This window comes from Gallus gallus, chromosome 1 (assembly GCF_016699485.2).
Source record: "Gallus gallus isolate bGalGal1 chromosome 1, bGalGal1.mat.broiler.GRCg7b, whole genome shotgun sequence".
In the NCBI taxonomy this organism is placed as follows: domain Eukaryota; kingdom Metazoa; phylum Chordata; class Aves; order Galliformes; family Phasianidae; genus Gallus; species Gallus gallus.
The window spans coordinates 52,697,948-52,718,144 of NC_052532.1; the positions used below are offsets into that span (position 1 = coordinate 52,697,948).

Sequence of the window (20,197 nt, forward strand, 5' to 3'; positions counted from 1 at the left end):
GTATACACCTAAGGTTCATGATGAGCAGAGAAAGCATGAGGAAAACCTGCACAATACAGCTATTCAGAGAACAAGCACTGAACTGAATTCTCACTGGCTCCAACTTTAGAGAAAGAGTGGTCACTCACTGGAACATGCTTCCCAGGGAGGTGGTGGAGTCATGGTCCCTGGAGGTTATCGAGAAACATGTAGGTGTGGTACTATGGAACACAGTTAAATGGGCAACACTGGTGTTAACAGTTGGACTAGATGATCTTAGAGGTCTTTTACAACCTTAATGATTCTAGGATTCCATCACTTATTCTCAACAAGATATCTAAACCATGTGGATGAGTAGCATTTCAGAAACATTTATATTTTCAAAGTGATGCAATACAGAAATAAACGACCTCCATTATGTGAAGAGCCATGGGTGTGCAGTCCCTGAAAAGCAGGAATTACATAAGCAAGAGATTGAATTTGTCTTGCAAAACCTGGACATCAGCAAGAACAAATGACTGTGCACACACTAGTAATGAACACAGGCTTGAATACTTATGTACAGACCATGAGCACTTCATTAGGTCTTCAAGACTCTTTGGATAGCTTTGAACTTCTAGCTAGAATTTTAAAAACTTGCGCTGTATTTGGCTGCCTCAAAGGATGGCAAGTCTGATGTAAGTTGTCAGGGTTGGTATGCAGTATGTTAATGCTAGTTATAAAAACAAACAAACAAACAAAACAAAACAAAAAAAGGATAAGTCTTTATCTTATTGTTTCTTCTTTCAGGTAAACCCCAAAGCTCCTCTGAAGTGTTGAAGGGAACCGATTTCGTCTGGTATGTGGTTGTTCCTTTACCTTGTCCTAAAGCACGTGTGCTTTAATCTGAGTGTTCATAACTAATGGCTCTCACTGTCCTTGATCTTGGAGGGACATCAAACTTTTGTGTGTACTTGAATACATGAGCAAGCTACAACAGAGGCTGCATTCTCATAGCTGAGCTCCAGCCTGTAGACCTCTTGCTCCAGTGAACAGAAAGTTCAAACAAGTGGTGAAATTGCTTTAACCTTCCCAACCTCTGCCTGACACAAGGCTCATGTGCTTTAACTGTGAGCAATACTGAAGTCCATTAATGGCCTTCTTTTATTACATTCTTTCTCAATGACAGAAGTAATTAGGAGAGACGTACTGTCTCTATGACTCTTCCCACTTGAGCTCTCTCTAGAGACAGAAAGACAGGGTATATTCATGTCAAGGAATTAAGATAAAGCCTTCATCCTCACATTGCCATCACAAGTGTTTTTACAGATGACAGGGAGGAACTTAATTCAGAAATTTGGGAAAAGAAAGAAAGAAAGAAAGAAAGAAAGAAAGAAAGAAAGAAAGAAAGAAAGAAAGAAAGAAAGAAAGAAAGAAAGAAAGAAAGAAAGAAAGAAAGAAAGAAAGAAAGAAAGAAAGAAAGAAAGAAAGAAAGAAAGAAAGAAAGAAAGAAAGAAAGAAAGAAAGAAAGAAAGAAAGAAAAAAGCCCTTAGTGAGTAGTAAATAGATTCTTACTGTGTCCAGCCAAGGAATAAACCTACTGTGTGACATTCTTTGCAAAATAAAGCAAGTATCTTTTGGCCTGATAATTGCTCTGTACACTCTTCTTAAGAGTTGTAAGATCCCGCACTTGGTGACAAATTGGGACTATTTGTACAATTGTTAAAAATATGGGATTCTGGCCTAGGAGTGTGGTTCTTGAGTATGACCATAGTGTTCATTTTACTGTTAAAAACAACAGCAGAACTCATCCAAAATGACAGCCAGAGTGCCGTAGAGGAGCCCTCATTTGACACAGCTGTTTATGAGAAGAAGAGCTACCTTTTTCAGATGAACTCACATTTGGTGGACATTTTCTCTTTCTTTTTTTTCTCTTTCTTTTTTTTTTCACTTTTTTATTTTTATTTTTTCTGGTTGAAGTAACCTTTCCACTATGCATGTACTCTATAAGTCAACAATACCTCCTCTGCTGCAGGAGTTCAATTCATTGCTTAAGGGAAGAATAAAATAGAAACACACACTGGATCAAAAAGAAACAAGACTGTGAATCTGAAAGAGGCCTGCCCTTGGCATTTCCTCTTGCCTTGTTCCCACAGGCAAGAAAGACTATAGGGGCCCTCCATCAGTCTTATGGAAATACATTTCATCTGAAGTAAATGTTACCCAAATCCACAGATGCCATAGAGAAAAATGGCAGCCTTATAATGTTTAAAGGAGTGATCTGAATTGTGGAAAGGGCAGTGGTGAGTCTGGGGAGGCTCTGCTTGACCTCTCTTGATCTAGATTTTGCTGATAAATGCACACAAAGTGGCTCCCCAAAAAATCCAATTATAAAGCAATTAAGAATGGTGAACCCGCCAGTCCCCTTGACTGGCCAAATGTGTCTTGACTGCGTGAAACAGAGGGGCTCACATTACACCATGCTGTGTGTAAGACAGGATTTGGGGGATTTCTGCTTCCACTTGAGCTACTGAGGCTTATGGCAAAAGTTGTGGGCACTGTGTAATTAGCCTGCAACTTAAAAGAATGCATTTCAGGAATGTGTGCTAAACACGTCTAAAAAATGCAAGCATTGACATAATTTTACTTCGCTAAAGTTTTCCATGTGCTATACATTATCACTACGATGTGTTTTATGATAATGGCAAATCAGAACTCACAGTGCTCTTTCTCCAGCAAGACAGACTCCATCTACTTGAACTGAAGGAAAACCTATATAAACTGTGAACCAACACTCAAACGATCTGCTTTAGTTCTGCCCATGTAAATGTAATGATAATACAAAGTTAAAAAAAAGGAAGTTATGTATTTTATCCCATTCACTCTTTATGTATAAAAGCAAGCTACTGACAGGAGCCCTCACGCCCAAGTTTACTGTTTTGAAAGTATTTTTAATCCAAAACTCTTACTCGTTTTTGACTCCTGGGGCAGGAGTTCATCAGGAACTGTCAGGCAGAGGGATTGGTGCATGAAAACAAACGGCTGTGCTCAAGAATGTCAGATTTCATTTGGAAAGCCATTTTATTGTGTGTTTTCTGAGGTGTTATTACGATCGCAGCTAAAGGAAAAGTATTCTAAATTGATAGCATCCTTTCAATCTCATATTTTAATGGGTTGAGAGGAGTATCTGCCAGCACAGACAGAAGAAATTGGACTTTGGAAAAACAGTACATTACCTGCCTCTGCTGCATTTTTCATAAGTAGATCTCCAAAAACTTTACAAGAGAAAACCAGGAAACCAACTTCACTATTATTGTAGTTGATGCAGTTGATGTTACACCATCCTGTTATGCCTCTATGCAGTAGGAATTGATTTTGCAATGGAACAAACTGCCTTTTGTACGGGTAAATCTACTTAAGATAGCAATGGAATGATGCTCATCAGCAGTTTTAAAATATCCCTGACTCCACACCTTTGGGAATATCACTTTTATAGTCTAATAAGAAAATACACAAAACATAAGATTAGCATGGGAGCTTTATTCTCTCTTTTATCTTCATAACTACTACTAAAGCCTTTCATCCTGGACAAGGAAGAATAAATACCTTCAATGCAGAATGTGCAAAAGTTCGGTGAAGTGGCAAAATTATCTAACAGCTAATTTAGAGATGCACATAACCAGAGCAAAGAGGTGACAGTCCTTTACACCAGTTGAAGTTGCATTTCCTGAATTCCATTTCAGACACACAATGTGAATCTTTGATCATGTCGCTTCACTTCTCTGTATCTCTCATTCTGATGGGGGGCAATGATCTGTTAAAAGCCTGAAGTTTTCAAACACAGAAAACAAGCACCTCATTGCTAATCTTGGTAGAATCACAGAACAGCTGATGTTGGCGGGGAGATCCGGAGGTCCTCTTGTCCAATTCCAGACATCCAGAACAGGTTGCCCCAGTATTATCCTCATTTGAAAACACAGGCTCATTATCATGTGTGCGTGACACTGTACAGCGTGTATGTGTATTTACTGATTCTGGCACGCTTTTTTTCTCCATAAACTACATTTGCAAGGACTTTCTAGTATTTTGAAAAGACAGCTCTCGCCTTTGAGGATGCAGCAGCTCTCTCTTTCAGTTCTTCATTCTTTAACACTAGAAAAAAAAAAGACTGCACAAATCACCTTTTTTTTTGTTGTTGTTGTGAAACGCTCCCTTTTGACATTTCTAACTTGTACATCTTGTAATTAAGACACCTCTCAACATATCCTTTTACATAAACTAGAGGTAGAAGTATACTAAATATGGTCCCTTAAGAAATCACAGCTTAATCCATTTTTTCTGCTGAGCAGGCTTTCTAAACATGTGACCTTGAGATCTTTATTTAATCTCCAGGGTTAATTCATTAAAACAAAAAGATGGAGAGTTTGTTTCCATAATTCATCTTGTTATTAAATAGCCCATTAACTCCTCTTTGAATGCACTGTTTCTCTCATGCTTCACTATGTAGTGAGTCTTAATCTCTCAGACCTTGATTTATTCCACTGGAGTGGCAACGTTTCATACAGGCATGCTCATGCTAGCTTTGAATTCTACCTCTCCAATACCCATGGCAGAACAGCATTTAGTCTAGAATAAATAGTTGATCATGTTGTATTTCAGAGGAGTTTTACTGTCTGCTCTAAGCTTATTGCTACAGTTGTTATGCTGACAAAGCTTCAGTGGATCTCTGTGAGCTACAGTTAGAGCTATAACAATGATTTAGTAAGCTCTCAGTTTTGTCTCAAAACGTGTTCTCATCCAGACATTTAATTTCCTTGATCAAGTTTTTATTTAACTATTTTCACATTTTCCTTTATCCATTTTTTTCTGTAAGGACTGTTCTTCTAGAAACACACAATGGTACTACAAACTCATCTGACACATTTTCTAGAAGTGTGAATTCTGCAGCTCCCGGTGTCACTGAATCTGGGTCATTTCCTACACAAGTTCATTAGTCACCAGTGATACTGCTGGGGAAGAGGCTCCGAAGAGAGTGGTTCAGAGTGGCAAGATGGGAGGATGTGCTATCAAGGGCTGCTCGGGCAGCGAGGAAGCCTTTTTATGCCTCTACCACATCCTGATAAACTAACACCAGTGACCGCATTCCTTTGGTAAAGGCAACAACCTTCTAAATCCCAGAAGAGCACACAGAAGTCATTCCACAACACCCTGTGCTTGCCAGCCCATGGAAATTTGTGGTGGGATGTGGGATCATGAGTCCAGGGTGAGAAACCCACATGGATGTATCATTCATTAGCACCACCCACGGCATGCCTGCAGATGTGGGATCTGTGAATGGAGTGCTAGTGCAGAGAACGTCAGGATGCAGAAGCGTGGTATGCTGCTGTATGTTGGCAACCGCTAGATTACCTAAACCATGGTGAGCGTGTAGTGTAGGCAGGCTTTATTAGCAAAGTTCAAACCAAGATGTGCTAATTAAAGAAGAGGTTGTCCTAGTTGCTAAGGCAATGAATAATTTCTGTACTAGTGCTTCTACCCCAGTAAAATGTGTTCTCAGCTGTCCCTCTGGTCATCATTGACAGAAAGGGGGGTCAGTTATTGTTGCTTCTGTGACTACAGTGTTTTGTTTTTTAAGCTCACTTTTACTTCTTTTTTTGAAAGATGTAGTCTATAATAGGATACCTGTCAGCTCTTCTGTAAGGCAGAGATTGACCAAGTCTTGGAGCCAGTTCTAGGATGAAGGAGATGTAACCGTCTGAATAATATATTACTGAAGATGCTGGCTGCTGCCAGACATGCATCTTGCTTAGCTTGGTCTCATGAGAAAGTATTCTCCAATTCTTTTTTCTTCTAATGTAAAACATACTATGCATAGGCAGATGCTAGGGCCAGAAGATCTAAACTCTGAGGTGAGATCAACAGGACTGAAATACAGCGAAGTTAATGCTCAAATGAAAAACTGTCTTCATGTGGTGATCCATTACTGGCTGCTAGTCCTGCAGCAACTCCATCATCCTTCCTTCTCAGTGTGAGATTTCCATCCATCTCAGCTTGAAACATAAATTACGACATATAGCATTTTCAGACCAGTATTTTTCTTTCAAGTCTACATCTTCTACGGAAACCTTGCTGCCATCATTACAAACCTTTCTTCTCTGACACTCTGTGGTGTTGTCTGACTGTAACTTTACCCCTGTGAGACACCAGAGCCTTGCTCCTCCTGTACCATGGAGATGGGAAAAATAATAAAATTCTCATTAAGAGAAAATTGTCTCTGCCTGTGAAAAGACAATGTAGCTCTACAATAAGCTTCAGCTTCCAATATGCTGAGCCACTGCGTTATTTTCCTTTGCTTTTATTTCCTGAACCTTTATTCCTCTAGCCGGCTATTATATTGGAACATGTTCCCTTTATTTCATCTACTCTCCCTCCTACCTCAAAGCAGAAGTTGCAGCATCTGTCATCACCCCTCCCTACCAGCTGCTTTGGTTTGCATTCTCCAAAAAATAAGTTGTCTTTTCCCATAGGCCCTTGAAGTCACAGAGTTCCAGTGCTACCTTTCTCTCACTGAGGACACTAAACGCAGTGTGGCATACCTGTCTTTCACTGAAAAATGCTCCTTCTGTAATTTTAACTAGTCTGATTTTGCATTACAACCTCTGTGATATCATTTATCTCATTTAGATGTTTCCTCTGCATTCCACCCTACAGAAAGAGCTGTGAAACCTTCATAACATAAAAATCTTTATCTGAACTTCAAGTTAGACTGCCCCAGACTCACAGTAGAGGTTGGAGTCTGCCAGAACCTCCTGCCTGTTGGAGACAGATGTGGGTTGTTAGACTGAGTATTTGGGGGAAAGTCCTGAGAAAGAAAGCCAGCAACTGCTGAGCCTGAAGTCTTACTCTGAGTTACTTTGCTGTGTTGTTTTCGTTGTTTTGTTTGAAACAATATTTTTGTTAATAAAGCTGTGACCAAAAAAAGATGAGACTCTGATGTTGTGATAAAGACATTTTTATTTGAATTCTGGTGGAGTCTTCAACAGTTTACAGGGAGGGCCAAAAGCAGCTGAGAACATTCTCAGTGTCTATTGTGTGAAGAACTGGGAGTGTCAACGTGGCGGGAACACTTCCCATAATCAGATATCATTAGTCTCATTGGTCAGTGTTCATCAGATCATCCTGTTTGACATGGCTTGGTCTGTGATAAAGACTAGAACTTCAGTTCTTGCCAAATTAACAGGAAACCAGGATAAACAGTCACCTCTGAAGAGCTCTGCTATGCAACAAGTGTACTAACCATTTTATAATCTCTTTACAATCTGTTTGGATGTTAATGCATCTGCTACAGAAGGTAACATGTAATAATTTACTTTGCAACATGATCTGTATTGGGTTGTAAAAGTGGACAGGAGTCCTTGCAGGCTGTAAAGAATTCTTACACATCAGGGATTGTTCTCTACACTTTATTTATAAATCAAATACATCAGTTCTTTCTTAAATTCTACATTTATTTGTACTCAGAGTGATAGTTCATAAAACATCCTCCCCTTTTTATGGTAAAGATCAGATCACAGACAGCCTCAGCCCTTTTATCTCAGCTTTTGCTTTGCTATGAAACTGACTATACTTCTTTGATGCACAAGCTTAGAGTGAGCAAGAGCCAACATGGTTGTTTTGTCATTCCCACTTATCATCTATAGGATTATCATTATTTAACTCATTAACGTTCCACTGCCTGTTGTCACATTCATTGGTCATTCTATTCAAGTTGGTTACTGATGGGACAGTTGGTCTCAATAATCATCGTTTCTAGTTGTGAGGCTCTTGAGTGGTACAGAAAGTGAAATGCATTTCCACAGGAGAGGTTACAAATGTAACTAGAGGTATTTTGAGGGTTCCACAAATGGAAAGAGATTTGTTGACTCATTCAGAACACTAGATAGTCTATGGGCTGTCATTCAGAAGATAGTTTCAGTCTTCCCTCCTTCACCTCTACGATCTTCTCCCAGATTTCAGTTTAATGACTTCCTTCAGCCAAACAGCAAAGTGTCTTTTTCCTCCATCCTTTGTGTTTTTGTTTGTTTGTTTGTTTTGGGGGGGAGGGGGAGGTGTGCGTGTGTTATGTTTTGTTTTTGCATGGGTCTCTTGCTCCATTTTCCACCTCAGACTTCTTCTTCACCATGCTGCAAACTTTTCTCCTTGCCACACTCCTCTCCCCCACTTTTTGCCCCTCATGTACTATTAACATTTCCTGTGCAAACCTTCTTTACCTGGGAATTCACCACTCATAGATGGGGAATTTACCCCATCTGTAAGCCTCATTCATTCTCTGTAAGTCTAATTCATTCCTCTGCTCTTAATTTTGTAATGCCTATTGACTTGGTAGTGGTGGTGTTTTTCTTTTTTTTTTTCCTTCTTTTTTCTTTCTTTCTTTTTTAATCTACAGAGTTCTCTCTGTTCTCTTTGGAACGACTGCTGCTGAGGCAGCAGTTATTGTTCTGATGAACCAAAAACACATACTTCATATTACTGCTTCTCAGCAAGCAGAAAGACATATAACACAACAGAAACTAAGAACCATTTTCTTTTTTCTCCTTAGAGTCCTGGGTACGTTAACAGGTCTTAATTGCCCAAACCTGCCTCATCTGGGACCCTGCCCACTCTCTCCCATGTTCCAGAGCTATTCAAGCTCAGGTCTGGGAACCTACTTTTGCTCTGAATTATGCGAATGTTGTATCTGTGCTTGCTTCAGACTTTGGCTCAAACAGGTTTGTATTGCAGCCTCAAGCTGCAGCGCTCTCTGCTCCTGACTAGACTGCCTGGCTGGACTGTCAAGCTGGTTCTTCACTGTGCCTTATCTAGGATTGTCACTGAATCTGTCTTTGCTCATGTTGCCAAGTTACAGGGCACTGCACTTGGGTCAGTGGATTCACTGCCCTGCCAACATGGAGGCTGGCCTTGGTTCCTGGCATAAGCTCCATCACAGAATTGTTTTGAGTTGGCTGCTTCTTCAGTGCCCAATTCCTTTTCTGAGCGCTTGCATGAAGCTTGGGTACTTGGCCTCTGGCTGAGGTTGGGGTTATCTGTCAGTATTCCTGGTCCTCCTCCATCCTATCTCTACTTATGTCCGCAACATTCCCTTACTGTCATGACTGCAAAGGAAGGAACAGGGACTCTTGCAGTGTTGGCAGCCACTCTTCTTTCCCTCCCATGTGCTCCTTCTCAGCTACATTTACCAATTAGTTCTGAACAACTCATTAAAAAGTTCTCAGACAGACGATTTCATTTTTTCCAGCATGCAGTTGCCACCACCATCACAGGTGTTGAATTTCTAGATCTGCCTCAAAAAATATGCCAAATGAGTATTAATATTATATAATGTTCTAATCAGGTTGTGTCCTTGTGCCAAAGGAAAATATCCTCTTTTGGGCATTCCCTCTGCTTTTTATAGAACAGCAGTGTAAATAAAGGTTGCTAATGTTCATTGCTTACAACAGTACGAGGATTTAAATGTATATAATCCCAGATGAGAATCTGCATTAACAGGGAGCAAAAGCTTTCAGAATGCAAACCTCACCAACACAAATCATTTAAGGGAAAAATGAAAAAAAAAAAAAACAGTGAAACCAATGTCTTGCCTGTGTTTCACAGCTGTTCTTCATGCTGGTTACCTTTTACTCCCTCCTACTGTCAAGATATTTCCACTTGCATCTGTGAATTTCTGCTTTAACAGAACAGGGGAATCCAGAAACATATGAAAAGATCACAAATTTAGAAGAGACTCTTATAGCTATTAGAAGTGCAGAACTCAGGTTGCTTTTCTTTTCTCCCCCTCTGAACAGAACACTAGCTATGTATTTCACATGAATTACTACTTCAGAACTTATTCCCCAGAGCAATGTTTTCAAAAAGTAGTAGACTCTATCTAATTACTTCTTCTTAACTACTGCATCTTTTGGTTTCCTTTGAAACAATTATGTGATAATCAATTTCGACTGTTTAGTTCTCCTTTCGAACAAAGGATCTAGTAAGTATAAGGCAATGGAGCAGATTCCTGCCAAAAATCAGTGGAGAGATTCAGAGCCTGATGAGATGTACCTCAACTGCATTTTTAGTGTAATACTGCAATTCTGTAAGGAGGTTCTGCATCACTCATTCACCAAGTCTAACGATTTCGAACACAATGAGACCGGTATTTTGTGGAAATGTGAGGTTTATAGAATTTATGGATCTGTCTGCTCTGGGTAGGGGAGAGAATGTTGTTTTGATTGTTCCTCTTAGAAAGCTGGTGAGTTTAGTTGTGTGGTATATGAATAGCACTGTACGACATCACTTCTCTCTTGTTCATAACTATCTAAGAGTAATACCTTTAGGTACTATTTGTTGGTAAAATAACTTAGCACAATTTTTCTTAGATTTTTTTTTAAAGGCATGAAAGTGTACAAGTGTAGTGATACCATCAAATAATCTCCAATTATGATAAATGGTGCATGCACATCTGATTTCCACCCATATTTTGCTACTGCATTGTCCTGGATTTGGTTGCCTTACCCCATTCCAATTCTCTTTACAAGGTATCTTTGTTTGTTTGTTTGACAAAACTTACCAAGGAACTGAACATGACAGTTGCATATAATCAGTGTGAATTTCTGGTATAAACAAGACTCACTCCTACAAAGCATAGCCAGCTCAACAATCTCAACACATGCTAAATGCAATGTTTCTGCCTCAAAGCTGAGGGACTCAGGATGGGGATGCTGTTGCCAAGGGAAAGGAATGAGGAGACAGGCTGGAGACCATACAGTGAAGTAGTGGTCAACTCCAGGACTTCTGAAGGCAGATAGCATATTGCCAGATACAGCACTGCTGGAGAGGACCCTCAATCCCAGCAGTGAACATACATCACACCAGACATCCTGTCTGTACCATGGTGACAACAGCAGTAGTAGGAGCCAATCTGGTTTACTACAGACAAAGTAGTCTGTTGGACCACAGTCACTCCGCTGTTCTAGACTGCGTCCTACTTTGTCCACATCTGGGGCTAGTCTTTTGCAAAAGTCTCCAGATTCCTATAAAAGCCTTCTTGTTTTTTTCTGGGCCAACTCGCAGCATGCAGCGTTGAGCATGTCTGCACAACTTTTTCAGAGTTGTGGTCTCAGCACCCATATGGTGCTGGTCTATGGTATGGTCATATAGTATGGTCTACAGTAACTCACCATGGCCGGGGATGGGATCTTCAGTCTTGTTGAAAAGTCTCAGACATCTACTGAGCTACAGCACTTGCAACAAGCTCTACAGAACTCCTAAGCTCCTGCAGCTTGACACCACAAAAACATGTATATATAAAGAACCCATGAGATAATCTGCAGTGACTGCTAAAACACACTTGTAATTTCCTCCCCGAGTCCTGTTCAGTCGGATTCATGATACGCAGCATGTTCAGATTCTATTTTCCATTTTTATGATGCAGAGTTTTCAACATGCATTCTAATTAGAAGCTATATCATTTTTCACAGTAACAGCCTTAACTTAAACAGCCTAAAAGAAATTTGTACCCACATTTCCACCATTTACATTCCAGCCTGGTGTACTATTGTTAGTTTTACCTAAACAGTATAAACTACACAATGCATCTGTCTTAGGTTCCTTTCCCTTTGTTCACTGTCCACTCCAAGTCCACTCAGTACCATCTTTTGTGTTTGGTTTGCTTAATGCTCTCCTTTCCTCAGGAATTAAACAGCCAGTGTATTGCTGATGTGGTTCATCAGGACCTAATGTCCATTTCAGGAAAGCAATTGGTTTGTGAGAATATAAAAGGCAAAGCTGGTAACAGGCATAGGAACAGGAAGAGACTAAAGCATTATGTGCACCCTCTGTTCACCTGCTGAAGTCATGGTCTGCTTTACTACCCAGTCAGGCTGACAGCAACATACAAGGCCTCCAGGGAATTTAACTGTCCCCAAGGAATGCTGAGAGTTATCTGTAACTCTGACGTTCCAGTTGTGGCAGTCTGGTGTTGAAGAGTGGATCCTTCAGGAATATAGTACGGTTCTGGTGCTGCCTGCTGACATCTGCCAGCTGAAGATTTGATTCTCAGGAGATGGATGAAGTTTTGAAAGCTGAAGGAGATTTCTGTTTTCTCTCTCCTGCTCAGATAGGAGTAGGTGTGAATTTAAACTGATGGAGACAGGATATTTTTAGCATTGTATTTCTTAGTAATTTATATTAACTAGTTGTCCTACTGAATCTACTCTCTCCACTTCATCCTGTTTTATAAAATAAGTCCATCTTTCTGTCCTGGATAAAATGGTATGCACCTAATGGAAGCCTGTGTATAGTTGCAGAGTTGGCAGCTTGCTGAGGGGGATGAAGTTGATACAGATGTACCAGGGGCAGAAAATATTCTCTTCTGAGTTTAAAACCTCTATTTACAAAAAGGAAGGAAAGGTTATCAAAAGAAAAGGCAGAACATACCTATATGTTTATCTCAAAACTAACTGGAAAGTACGGGATTGTGGGGCTACTGATCTTGTTGTGTAATCCTACTGTCCAAGGGATGTTCATCAGCCCAACACGTTAACATTTTAGCATCGAAAATATACTCTTACTAGGCTTGGTGCAGCAAAGGAAACTGAAAATGAGTGTTTCCAAAAGGCTCTTTTGTTCTCCATGGAAGAAATAAACTGTCCACTGTTAGTTCCAGTAACCATTCCCAACTAGGCTCAACTACAGACGAGTAACTAGTTCAGAAAAATTGTTTTGTTCCTGTAGTTCTGGGTAAAACATGATTTTTAAAAGATCACTTGCTCTCTGGGATCAGTACGCAAAAAAGCCTGGTAACAATTCAAGAGAGAAAGAGCTATCTTAGCTTAGGAAGAACAAGAAGTATGAGTTCACCTAATGGGTACAGATTCCTTACAAATGCAGCTGTCCCCTTTATTAAGCTTCTATTAATCACACAGGGATTTTTAAGGGCTTACGTAAGTAAAATCCATCTATTTATGCCCACACACTGGTGGCATTGTTCCCTAGCAGGATTCTCCGATGTTTTCTTAATATAAAACTACCTTTGAGGGTCCAGCTGCTGACAACCTTGCCTCTCAGCCATCTACCTCTCAAGAGATTGCCCTGTACAAATATCACTTGCAACCAGTCCTTCCTTTCAGTGAGCTAGCTGATAAAAATGTGTCATTCTCCTATAGTACAACTTACTGATTGCTACAGTAGAGCTAACACTGCATACGTCATAAAGCCCACGTTTTTCACCTTGATCTGGGAGAAGGTAGGAAAATACAGAACCTCCTACTAATGAACACTTGTCTTGGTTGCATCTATTTTGCCTTTGGTTATGCTGAGTGGAAGAAGGTGGGCAGAAAGTTTCAAAATGCCATGGGCATCAAGCCTAGTACTGGAAAATTTTCGAGTCATTCCCTTTCATTGTAGTTGCTTTAATATCAATCTAGCACAGAAACAATAAGGCAGCACGCTTGGAAATACCGTCAGCACAGGGAAAGGGCACCATGCCAGTAACATTTCCAATTACAGTGCTGTGATCTTGTGTGTTAGAGAAGTGATATTTGTAATTATTTTTCCTCTCTGTAGATTGAAGTCATTTAACTGACTTAAATGCATGTTGATTTCATTGGAAACTTTGCATTATCTGGTCTTCATTTTTTAGGTACTGCAGGAGTTGTGAATACTGATGCCATCCATGATGGTAAAAGCTTATTCTTTTCCTCAGCACACAATCTGATACAGACTGCAATCTTAGAGTAAGTAGCAATGCCAGCACTTGTGTGGTTGCCAAGCTCAGGAGAAAGTACACACAGAGCGCGTATAATGCCTATTGAATCGGTTGGGATTTTTTGAATCTGCTGCCGAGCTCCTTCAATGTCACCTTCAGACTTTGAAGCACTGTCCTTTTTCTGGGTCCAGTCTTGTCAGGTTGGCCTCCAGAATGTCTAACAGCCCTCGTTTCATCTAAGAATCAATAAACAAACCTCTACTGTGTCCAGATACCATCTGAAACACAGAATATTGAAGTGTTAAAGTACTTCTCTGAAAAACAATGGTGCTTAATGTTGACATGTTCACTGGCACTAGTATTGGTCTTGCCCTGTTGTTTGACCTTAGTATCAGCTTCCCTGTAACTACTGGAGTAACTAAGAACTATCCTTTTGTTACTGACAGTTTTATTATTGAGATGAGGTGACTTTCCCTATTCTATTGGCAGTGTAGCAAGCCCAGATCATAGTTCATAACTTCTCAAATGACAGCAAGAACACAGAAACTTCCTTTAGAATTGACAGTTTTGGCCACAGAGAGCTCAGTGTAGCTCACTGTCTTGCCTCAGTCCTAGCCAAAGAATGTTTTAGTTTATTAACAGCACACATCTGAGATGCACATTAATATAGAACTTCTAGGATCTGACTGATAATAGTGGTTGCTTATTTTTGTTTAAAAGTATTCCTATTTGACTCATTTGGTAGTGATTTTTACGTAAATTTGGAGTAATTTCTTTCCCCACACCACTTATTTTTAATTCAGGTATTTTTTCTATAGATGTTAGAATGTAAGTTGTTATCACTCATTTATTTTATTTTTGTTTATATCTTATATCTGCGCTTATTCCTTAGTTCTGCATAAGTTTGTTGGTTTTTTGTTTTTTTTTTTTCTGGTTGGACATACAAGAGTTTCAACATAAAGTCAGTGTGAATGTGATGAAGGCCAAATGTGCTACTACTGCTATTTTGGCATCTAAGAAAGCAATCAAAGCACCCTCCAAACATGCGTAACCTACTGAATTAGGAATATTGGAGCTGACAGATGAAGTTGGCCATAAACAACATGACTTGGACTGCACTGAAAGTGATGGACATCTTAGCACTATTCACTTAGTCGTCAGAGAGCTTCCTGTTGTTGGTTGTCTGAAGAAGTCATTTGACTGTGGGAATAAGTCATTTGTCACAGGTATTCTCTGAGTTTGTATAACTGGCAGTTATTCCTACTTCTTGGCAGAAACATTCTGTCAATGATTGAATGAGCCTTCTTGCTCTTTTAAAGAAGACAATTCTTCAAGTACTCTAAGGCCAGTTTTCCTTCTAATTAGCATCCTGGCTCTGGGGATGCCTGTCTTGGTAACACTTTCAGAAGTTAATGAAGCTATTCTGAAAACAATTAGACCTTCTGAAAACAAGAAGACCATTAAGTGCTTCTAATGGAAACAAAAGGTCTTGTTTTGATCCTCATTTTTACCTGAGAAGTAAAAGGTTTCCTTAGATGATAGAATTAAAACCTAAATGCATAAGGCAAAGAGGGAAGGAGCAATACATTGTGCACTTTAATTCTTCTAGAAAGGATAGCAGATATTAATTATATAAGCTTACAACTTAGTTGAGGCTTGTCATAATCTCATTTAGCATTCATACGGCAGGGGAATAAATGGAGACATGTAACAAAAGAAAACAGACTGTATAACAAGTGATAAACAACATATCCATTATTTGTTTGGGACTGAGGTGAAGCAAATAGAAATAATTACTAAAAAGAAGCTCCAAAGAAGTGTATGTATATATGTGCATACACATTTTCCCATAACACTGATTGAGACACAAATGATAGTCTAGATTGAATACAATAGGAATCACTGCAGTTGCTTTACTTACTTCAACATACCTTGATTTAAGCGGCAAGAGTATTTGGGTCAATTTCATCTTCCCAGCTAAGTAAATTTAAAGATACTTAAACTTTGTCCAGTGTCGTTTTTCTTTGCTAGAAGTTTCAGTAAATGGAAGGATACATGTTAACACAGACAAATCATGATATCGTACATTATCCAGAACTTCACTGCGAGTAGCATAGTGTGAAGACTATGTCAGAAACAAAACAAAACAAAAACAAAAAAACACAAACCAAAAGAACATCACTTTGAACACAGCACTTATTACTCATTTTATAGGATATACTTACGCATTACTGAGACCTCTAGAAATACCGGTATTAACTTTATGGAGTAAAAACCAAAATCTTTTCTGAGTTGTATGTGACAGATTAGCACAACAGTCATCAATAAGTAGCAATGCAGAACTGATTTGACCATCTTGGTACATCTCAACTTAAAAAAATACTGTCAAATTAGATTAATTTCATAAAATTAAAGTTGTACATACTTACTCTTCTACTTCTTACTGCTATCTGTTATGGTTTTAAAAGCACTATTCCTTTCTTTAAGAACAAAACAGATTAAAAACAAACAAGAAAACCCAACTGTTCTCCAATTAACTAAGTCATAAGAAAGGGAAATTAGTAACTGGCAGCAACAATAAAACAGAAAATCTATAAACATTCTCTGTGGTACAAAGTAAACAAGTAGAGGAAAATACCCCTCTCCTTCATCTTTTCTTAGACTGTAGCGCTGTATACTTACCTAAGATGCTAGTGAAGATGTTTACCTTTCCTTTTTTGGGTCAGAAGCATCACTGAATTCCAGGAGAAATGTGTATGAAATTCAACATGATTTATCACAGAATATTCAGTTTATTGTCAGAAATTGACTTTGGCATAGAAGACAAACATTTCTGTTTAATAATTTATTTTTCTTTGAATCCTAAATATTTTAGGTTTTCATGATGTTTTCTATTCACTTAAAGGCATGAATTTTAACAGGGTGATTTTTTTTTCCCCAGTTGTTATAGCCACGAGGGCTCTGGATTTTGTTCAGGCTGGTTGGTTTTTTTTTTTTTGGTGGTGTTTTTTTGTTTGTTTTGTTGCATCTTTTTGTTACGAGCACAGGAAATTCTCAATTAAACTTTAATTTTGTGTCCATAAGGGAGAGCTTATGTAATGGAGTTTCCATTTTACACTCAAGAACTAGACATTTATTTTTCCAGAGAAGATTATATCTCAGTCATTTCCTGTCTAAAGCACCTTTCCCACTACAAGAGATATCAGGCAGTCAGTCCTTCAGTAGCCCTGTGTTCATTGTAGCAGCAGACGATAAGAAGAATCTCACAGACTGGGACTTGCTTCAAACTTCTAGTCTTGTTCTTTGTACTCTGATATCATTAACAGTCGTGCAACTTCACATCTAGAAGTCAAGAGCAATGATTTATGAACAAAGAGTCCAACTTTCTGTGTTGAAGTTCATCAGTTAACACAATCCAGCCAGCCTCTGGTTCCCTGTGACAATATCCTGAATGATTAACTTTCACACAAAAGTAGCTATTTCACTAACTCCACACAAAAGCAGCTCATGGAAAACTTTGTTTTGTCCATGCATGTCCAAAATCTTGAGTGTGACACAGCAGCACCGGTCTTACCATGTATTTAAAATGTTCACAAATCACAGGAGTGTTTGTGGACGAATTTGGGCAGAAACACCTTAGTAGTTTTCAATAATATTTTAGCTACTATTGAAGCTAGCAAGTAATGCACTGATAAAGCAGTAAAGCCTTTGTATGTCACTTGATGAACAAAGCACTGTCTTTTTTCTCAAAAGAGCTCATACTGGTTGACTTCATCTAGAACAATGAAGCAACTGTAAGAATGTAAAAAACACTTCATTGGTCTCAACAGGAGATGAACTCCATGTACACTCTTAGCTTGAATATTTATGGACCTTGGACCCCTCCTTTCTTTCACATCAAATGGTTATACTGGAAATAATTTTCTTCTCATCGAAACTCAGCTAATGTGTAAATTTTCAAGCTCTTATGAACAGATTTAGTCCTACTGTACTCAGTGATGTTTTGCTACTGTGAAAGTGCTATAACCTGTCTGAATATGTGCGCTCTTATGCCTTTATCTCTTGTTCCAGTAAGGAAAAAAGGAAGAACAAGCTCAAATGCTTGTGTGATAATTCTATAGCTGTATAATTTAATGTAATGCACATTAGAGATAATCCCTACAATTTTTTTAAAAAAACTTTTATCATCTCAAAATATACATGTTCCTATTAAAAAAAAAAAATCTGGTTTATATATTTTTCATTAATATGACTGTGAAAGCTTTGAGATTTGCAACCTTATATAACTGTTCATGTTTACAAAACATTTACTTGACATTACTGCAGGTTTTACTTTTTTAAAAAAATGTAAGGAGATCTCCTGATCCAGAACCTGTGTAGCTTCTGGAGAAAGCTTCTTTCTGGCTAAATGAAATTTGAAATGTAAATGTTCACAGCTTTTTTTGTTTGTTTGTTTGTTTTGTTTTGTTTAGCTATCCTGGGCTAAAGACCCTTCCACAGCAGCGGTTTCCTCCATGTCCAAAGCAACTGCTCCTTTAGGTCTTCAAGGACAAAGTCAAATGAAGTGTTTTTGTGATGAATTTTAAAAGATTACTTCTAAACACAATTTAAAATAAAACCTCTCACTTCATAGGTAGTTGCTCCTCCCATCCATTAGTTTTTGTAACCTGATGGTAATCACTCTCAGCCAGAGTCTGACTAATGCTGCCATGGGTTCGTAGAACTGTTCTCCATTTTGTGTACGACAGCAACTCGACAGGTGCTGAGCAATTTCAAGTAAGATACTTTGCTGCAGTATGAAGTTCCATCATTTGTCATGTATGGTGATACATCAGCTAATCCTACTAATCCATGCTGCTCTTAAAACCTAAGAATTTTTGTGGGTGCTGAGATTTCCCTGCTCTAACAGAAGATGAGAACATTAAGAATCTGAAGAAATTGTTCAGCGTGATGTAGGATCAAATTCTGACAATTCACAAATCTTTAGGACACAGCATGAGACTAAAAAATATGAATCTGCTCAAACTTCCAGTGATAGGCAGTAGACAATGTGGTTTTCTTAATAATGAAACTGTACATACAGTCTTGGTTCCTCCTCCATACATCCCCAGCAACTCTTTCATCATGATTGTCACCAAAGCAGTTGCAAACCTTCACTATTGCAAGAAAAGATAAAGGCATGTTATTACATGATAGGTGACCCTTTTGCATCACTTAAGCGAATGGACAGAATAACCCACTGCAGTATAGCTCATTTCTGACTTTGATTTGCTCATGAAAGCTATGGAGACCAACCTGTGTATGTTACCATAGCTTCTCTAGAAAATCATTCAGCTCTCAATTGATAGAACAAGGGGAAATGGTTTCAAACTAAAAGAGGAGAGATTCTGATTAAATATAAAGTTTGTTTTAGTAAGGGTATTGAGGTGCTGGAACAGGTTACCCAGAAAGGTGGCAGATGCTGTGTCCCTGGAGACATTCCAAGTCAGGCTGGAGGGGCTCTGAGCACCCTGATCTAGCTGTAGGTGCCCCTGCTCATTGCAGGGGAGGGGCCTTTTAAGATCCATCTCAACTCAAACCCTCCTATGAACTCTTTTTTTTTTTTTCTAAATGCTTTCCCAGCTGTCATAATATGTCAATTCGTAGTCACTAACACTTATGTGATATCACTGACACGTTCAACTTCATGATTTACTGCAGTTCATCTGATACCACTCCTGACTGAAGCGTGGGGCAGTGGGCACGGCTGGCGGCAGAGCACTGCAGTTGATGGACCAAAGCCTTAATCGAGTCCGGCAGACGCTATCTTCCCATGACTAATCTGCTCCTGAGTTCATGGTATGTTGGTAGAGTGTACTGCAAAACGTTAAGTTCAGGATCGATTACAGCATTTAAACGGTTGATGGAACAGGAGAAATTAGCATCTGTGGTATCTGTAACAGAACAACGTTCTTTTCTAAAAGAATTCTTCCTGGAATTCTGGAAAAAAAGAAAGCAATAAACACTGAACAGCATCCCTGTTATTCCTGCTTCTGATTACTTACATTGGTACCCAAAGCACGTGCCTACTTTCCTTCCTCTTCCATCCTAGGAAGGGATCAATGTCTTCAAAACTGCGTTCACACCGCCTCCCCTCCTGGAATTTCTGTCCTGCTTGTGCTTCCCATAGCGCTTCAGACACCTCCCTCGGCAACGCACACACGGTTTATCTCCCGGGGAGAATTACAAAGAAAGAATAAAAATACCGAATAGCGTTACAGGCAGCTCGATGTTCACGGGCAGGGCAACTCCCGCGGCCGCGCTTCCCCCACTTACCACTGAGGTGCGGCCCCGTGCGCGCCCAGCTCTCCCCTCTCCGCCCCTCCCGCTCCGGCCCGGCCCGGCCCGGCCCGGCCCAGGTATAGCGGCCCGGGGGCGCCGCTCCGTGAAGGCGGGCGGTGCGCGGTTGCCGCTGGTTGGGCGCTCGTCGCCTGTCGCTGGGCGGCGTGTCAGCGG

At 39.5% G+C, this 20,197-nt stretch overlaps 1 long non-coding RNA gene across 9 annotated transcripts; it reads right to left on the reverse strand.

The window, feature by feature from the left end:
• Positions 1 to 3,483: 3,483 nt before the first annotated feature.
• On the reverse strand, positions 3,484 to 20,180 carry LOC107053589. 9 transcript variants are annotated; one of them, XR_005843299.2, is made up of 4 exons: positions 20,018 to 20,180; positions 19,747 to 19,911; positions 11,840 to 19,635; positions 3,484 to 4,110 (listed from the first exon to the last, which is right to left on the reverse strand). It is a non-coding gene; the product is annotated as an uncharacterized LOC107053589 (long non-coding RNA). The 9 variants fall into 9 exon arrangements; XR_005843320.2 differs by lacking the exon at positions 3,484 to 4,110 and having other exon boundaries at positions 6,955 to 17,044; positions 18,784 to 19,635; XR_005843310.2 differs by lacking the exon at positions 3,484 to 4,110 and having other exon boundaries at positions 6,955 to 15,729; positions 16,385 to 19,635.
• Between the last annotated feature and the right edge of the window lie 17 nt (positions 20,181 to 20,197).